General features: G+C 41.2%; 2 protein-coding genes across 4 annotated transcripts in view; both read left to right on the forward strand.

The window, feature by feature from the left end:
* Positions 1 to 6,133, forward strand: part of LOC119488347 (interferon-induced protein with tetratricopeptide repeats 1-like) — a 168,353-nt gene that overhangs the window by 83,521 nt on the left and 78,699 nt on the right. The window lies entirely within an intron of this gene.
* Positions 1 to 6,133, forward strand: part of LOC119488352 (interferon-induced protein with tetratricopeptide repeats 1-like) — a 202,786-nt gene that overhangs the window by 79,597 nt on the left and 117,056 nt on the right. The gene's annotated exons all lie outside the window — the stretch shown is intronic.

Below are 6,133 nucleotides of genomic sequence, written 5' to 3' on the forward strand. Positions count from 1 at the left end.
GGAAATATGTTTTTAGAGACATGAGACGTCGTTTCCTCTGAAGCGTCACGTGAAGCGATGTCCGTTTCTGATGACAACAGCAGCTGATCACATCTGGATCAGCTGTCAGTCAGCTTTAACAGCTGTTTATGTCTGAACTGAACTAATACTAATAAAGAAACAGAGTTATCAGAGCAGCAGTGTTTCCTCTCTGTAGCCTGTTACCTGTTTAACAAACACCTGCACATGAATAACAGCTGCAGTCTGTATTTCTACTGTGGACTGAGTCCTGCTTAGAGGACCAGGAACCATCTCTACTGGATCAATATCTTTATATTATTTATTCATTATTAGCGTCTGTATTTATTGATATTCTGATAGTAGAAGTTATGTATTAGGCTGAATGTTTCAGGGAAAAGTGAAATGGTAACTCATATCAAACCCGACGCTCAGGAATTATCAGCCTCATGTGACTGAATGGAAATGAGGATAAATGATGTAAAAGGTGTAAAAGAGAGACTCTCCTTCTCTCTCTGACTTTAACTGTATCCATAATAAAAGTTAATGGGGGAAATAACAGATGATCAAAAGAAAACTCTTTCTAATAAATGAAGAAAGTTATTTTAAGTCTGTTCGTTGTCAGCTATTATAAACCCCTCTCAGTGTCTGACTCCTTCAGTGACGGTGTGTGAAGCAGAGATCCTGCAGGTCCTTCTGCTGCTGGAACACTTCACCATCAACATGCTCCGTTTGTTGTTCACACCTACAGTTAACAGATTATAACTAGATGGTGAATCATAAGACAACTAAATTATAAAACATTTAATCTGTGATCTGTCTTCACTCTGGTATGAAACTCAGAGACGCTGATGTATCAGATCAAACCGATCAGCAGCAGTGTCCAATCAATAACTGATATCCAGTAAGGGGGCGTGTCGGTCAGTAAAAGACTTCCGTGGAGGAGACACTGGAGGATACACTGGTGTATCCTCGCTCATGGCTCCTCCAGCAAGCCTCCTCGCTCCTCGATCCTCGCTCCTCGATGCGCATTTTATGAATTGGGACGTCCTTCAAGATGGAGGACTCCGGGTCACAGCCGGAGGATTGAGGAGCGAGGAGACGAGGAGGCGAAAAATGAAGAAATGAGAAGCACCTAATGCGTCTCTCCATGCTTCCCTGGTGGGAGGGACTAAGACGCAAGGAAAAGACGCAAGTGAGGGAAACGGGGATGCAATTAAGAGCTTTGGCATGTACCCCGTGAAGGATACACTGGTGTATCCTCACTCATCGCTCCTCTGGCAAGCCTCCTCGATCCTCGATCCTCGCTCCTCGGTGCACAAATAAGAGCTTTGGGACCGTCTTCAAGATGGCGCACCGGAACAACTTCCGGTTCAAGCGAGGAGCGAGGAGCGAGGAAATGAAAATTAAGAGCTTTGGGTTGCGGCCTCAGTGTTAACGGTCCTTCTTCTTCCTTCAGGCTCTGACGGAGCTCTGTAATCATCTCACCTTGAATTCAAACAGGCCCCAAAAATATACTGCCTACTACCACTTTAATAGCATGTTACTTTAACCTACTGGTGATGTGTTTTAATATTTGTTATTTTTACTCTCCATTAGTGCTGCTCAGAGTCAAACTACACTGGAGTCCAAACTGGAGGCCCTGCAGTGCCACTTCACCTGGGATCTGGACCCCAGCAGGACCAAACTTTTCCATCTCAGGGACCAGCTGGAGGACATCGGCACAGAGGAGGGAAACAGCTGGCTGGGTCACTCTGGGTAATCACTGTGTTTATTATATTCCTGTTGTGATGATTGTTTATTTTCCATAGCACTGTATTTTAAGTTTATATAAGAACTACACTATATGTAATTTGAATGTCTGTAAGCTTTGGAGTAGTGAAATATAAAACTCTCTGATAAAGTTATAGATAATTTGATGTAACTTGAATATTATTGCCAGTACGTATAAAGTATGTCAAGCTGTGTCTCAGTTGTACACAATAGCCTATCAAAGGGACTATTTGTAACTTTCAGAAATGCTTGTTAACAGCGACAGCTGTGGCCGTTAAGTCAACGAAAGTCAGCGTCGGGCTTGCGCTTGCTCGCTCTAAATATACCTGAACGAGCATTGCTCAACACAGTGAGGCGACACACGTCAGCTAAAACCACAATATCACTCTATATTTCACCTACTTGGCAGTAATGTTAGCTGACCAGACGAAGGTCTCTCCATGAATCAATGTTGATCCTAGTGTTGGCTTTTCCTGAAGCAGGAAGAGAAACGTTATCGCCTCCCGACCGCAGCCGGAGGAAACGGGAGATACCGGCACCCGGTCGGCGACGATAACGTAACTCGTTGCGGAGCCCCGTCACTTCACAAGACACGGAAAACCTCTGTCGGTCTGGAGGAGCTGCAGCAGTTATTTCTGCACAAACGTCCACTGTACATTCACTAGATATTCTCAGAGCTAAACTAACTCTTCTGCAGTGTGTAGTGAGCGCGCATGCATGTGAGGTGGAGCGAGAACACGCGTGTTGTGTGAGTGAAGACAAGCAGGCAGAGGAGCGGTCTGAACAGTGTAGCTACACGCGAGCCCGCACGGGATCCCGACCCGGTAGATTTATAAACAGTCCCTTTAATACTAATAAATATACATTATGTACACTAAGAAATCTTTAAGTTGTTTTGTTTTGGTGGTTATTATACAAGAAATTCATGTAGGCTTCACTATCTTGCAGTACTGTACTACACAGGGCGCTGATAGACGTTAATCAAACTACAACTTTTAACTTGTAAATCAACATGGATGAACATCGCACACATACAGTTGTATAATTCCAAGGTAACATGTGAACAGGTGACAAATGATCAAATACGAGCCTTTGTGTCAAAGTGTTTCCCTGTCAGTGTGAAGTGGTATTTAACAAGGGAAGAGTAAACTATATTGGACAAATACGAAGAAGTTAAACACATAATCCAGGCTAAAATTAACACAGTTGAAGCTGCCAAATGCAGGATGGACAGCTGGCAAAAGAAAAAACTCCCAATGTGTGAATGCATAAATTAACAGACTTATTAATTTAATGGAACACTCAAAAGTCAGATATACTCGTCTAGATATAAATAGATTTTAGTTGTATAATGGTTGACTGGATTACACCTAATCATACCCAGTACTAACAACATGGCGTGTATGACTAATTCAATCTTCTTTCAGCTGTGTCCTCCATCTCAACCGGTGTGAAACGGACTCAAGAGGAAGTTAAAAAATAAGAATGAAAATATAATTAAAGGCGGTAAACACCCACAGCATCAATCCAGTTGTCCTTCCTGCATCTGTCAGTTTAAACTGTGTTGTTTTTAGTCTGGATTATGCCAAATCCTGCTTCGTAGTACAGAGGCCTGTAGGTCTGTATTACGAAGCAGGATTTGTGGTTAGCGAGGTAACTTCAGGGTTTAACCCTTCAGGGTTTTCAGTCCTACATAGGTGGATCATTTCTTACCGGGGTAGATCACCATGGTAACTGATGCTGAACACCTAACCTGCTCCAGAGAGAGGTTATGTTCCAGATAAGAGATCAACTCGTATGAAATCACCTCCTACTGACCAATCAGAGCTCAGTGCGGTGATTGTATGATAATATTACACACATATGAAGAAGTTTAAGTCATAATCCAGACTAAAAACAACACAGTTTAAACTGACAGATGCAGGAAGGACAGCTGGCTGTATGCTGTGGGTGTTTACCGCTTTGAATTCTATTTTCGTACATATTTTTTAACTTCCTCTTGAGACCGTTTCACACCGCCGGAGAGGGGTGGCACAGGTGAAAGAAGGTTCAAAAAGTCAAACATGCCAGTCTGTTAATACTGGTCATGATTAGGTTTGATCCATTCATCCGTTATACTGTAAAAGCTATTTATTTAGAAGACTATATCTGACTTTTGAGTGTTCCGTTAAATTAATAAATCTGTTAATTTACGCATTCACACATCGGGAGTTTTTTCTTTTGCCAGCTGTCCTTCCTGCATTTGGCAGCTTCAACTGTGTTACTTTAAATCTGGATTAAGTGTTTAAATTCTTCGTATTTGTCTAATATAGTTTGCTCTTTCTTTGTAAAATGTGCCGCTCTGTCTGTCTGCTGACAGTAGACTTGTCCATGCCTGTTATTGGCCAGATGCTGCAAAAACCTCCCTGTTCATGTGAATGTGCTCATAACCAGATGGAGAAACTCTGGGTTGGTTTAACGAGTTGATAACCACCTTCGTAGGACCACTTAGCTGGATCTCATTTGTTAGGGTTAGGAAAGCCAGATAACGAGAAGATACCCTGGGTATATTGAACTCGCTTCATAGTACAGACCTCAGGTTAAACCAGTGGGTGGTCAGCAGAGAGTCATAATGCAGAGGCCTGTACTACGAAGCAGGATTTGCGGTTATCGAGGTAACTTCAGGGTTAACTCAGGGTATTCAGTACTACGAAGCTGGATCACTTCTTATCGGGGTAGATCACCATGGTAACTTATGCTGAACGGCTAACCTGCTCCGGAGCAGGTTATGTTCCAGATAAGAGATCAACTCGTATAAAAACACCTCCTACTGACCAATCAGAGCTGAGTGCTGTGATTGTATGATAATATTACACACATATGAAGACGTTACCGTCATAATCCAGACTAAAACAACACAGTTTAAACTGACAAATGCAGGAAGGACAGCGGACATCATGTTGTGGGTGTTTACCGCTTTGAATTATATTTTTATATTTATTTGTTTTTACTTGCTCTTGAGTCCGTTTCACACCGCCAGAGAGGAGGGAAGCAGGTGAAAGGATGTTTAAATACTCATAGACGCTATAATGTTGTCACAGGGTAAAAAGATAAGTTATCTGTTCATCTTTTACACTCTGAGAATCTCTTTACATTTGGACGACTATATTCGACTTTTGATTGTTCTGTTAAATTAATAAGTCTGTTAATTTACGCATTCACACATCGGGAGTTTTTTCTTTTTCCAACTGTTCTTCCTGCATTTGGCAGCTTCAACTGTGTTACTTTTAGTCTAGATTAAGTGTTTAACTTCTTCGTATTTGTTTAATATAGTTTCTTCCTTTGTTAAATGTGCCGCTCTGTCTGTCAGTAGTCTTGTCCATGTTTGTGATTGGTCAGATGCTGCAAACACCGCCTCGTTCATGTGAACGCGCTCATATCCAGACTGAGAAACCCTGGGTTGACTTACCGAGTTGATAACCAGCTTAGTAGTACAGTTTAGCGAGATCTCGTTTGTTAGGTTAAGTGAAGCCAGATAACGAGAAGATACCCTGGGTATGTTGAACTCGCTTTGTAGTACAGGCCTCAGGTGTCTCTCCGTCTCCAAACACTGTCACAGCTCTTCATATAACCTATGGACACTGCAGACGGCCGCTGCTCAAAGTGTACATATACATATACTCTATAAATGTGTTTAAGATGATGCACATGACATTATAATATTTATATTTGATGAGAAAGTACAGCTATAAAAATGAGGTTTCTTGGGTTTGATATTTCACTCAGTGTGGCATCTATAGGTTATTATATCTTCAATAATAAAAAAAACTGTGTCTAACCATAAATCAACTTCAGAGCAAGTATTATGACATTTCATGAGTCATGGTTTAGTTTCTTCATATGCGGAATATGCTTCCATGGACTTCTAACCCCCAAAACGTACAACTAGACCACACTGTCAACCATCATACCAAATTTGAAGTTCCTAAGTTTAATAGTTTCTGAGTTCTGCTAAAACCATAAATCAACTTAAGAGCAAATATTATGACAACATTTTATGAGTCATGGTTTAGTTTCTTCATATGTGGCTGTAGGTTTCCATACCTGGAAAACGAAAGTCAAGGTGAAGACAGAACACAAGACTTAATAAATGTGGGAGGTTAACCAGATAACAAAACTGAAATCACTTGTTGGCCAACGTTGTGCGTCCTGGATATCCATGGGGGGTTGGGGGGTTGGGGGGGGGGGGCAATTGGAAAAAGATTATAAAGTGTAGTAGCCCATGTGACCTTTAAGATTTATGTATATTGTAATTACTGTAAAATATTTTCATTTCTGTTTAATTAGGCTACTATTTTTTTATTTACTTGCATAATAATTTGAT

Source organism: Sebastes umbrosus, chromosome 5, assembly GCF_015220745.1.
Source record: "Sebastes umbrosus isolate fSebUmb1 chromosome 5, fSebUmb1.pri, whole genome shotgun sequence".
Classification (NCBI taxonomy): domain Eukaryota; kingdom Metazoa; phylum Chordata; class Actinopteri; order Perciformes; family Sebastidae; genus Sebastes; species Sebastes umbrosus.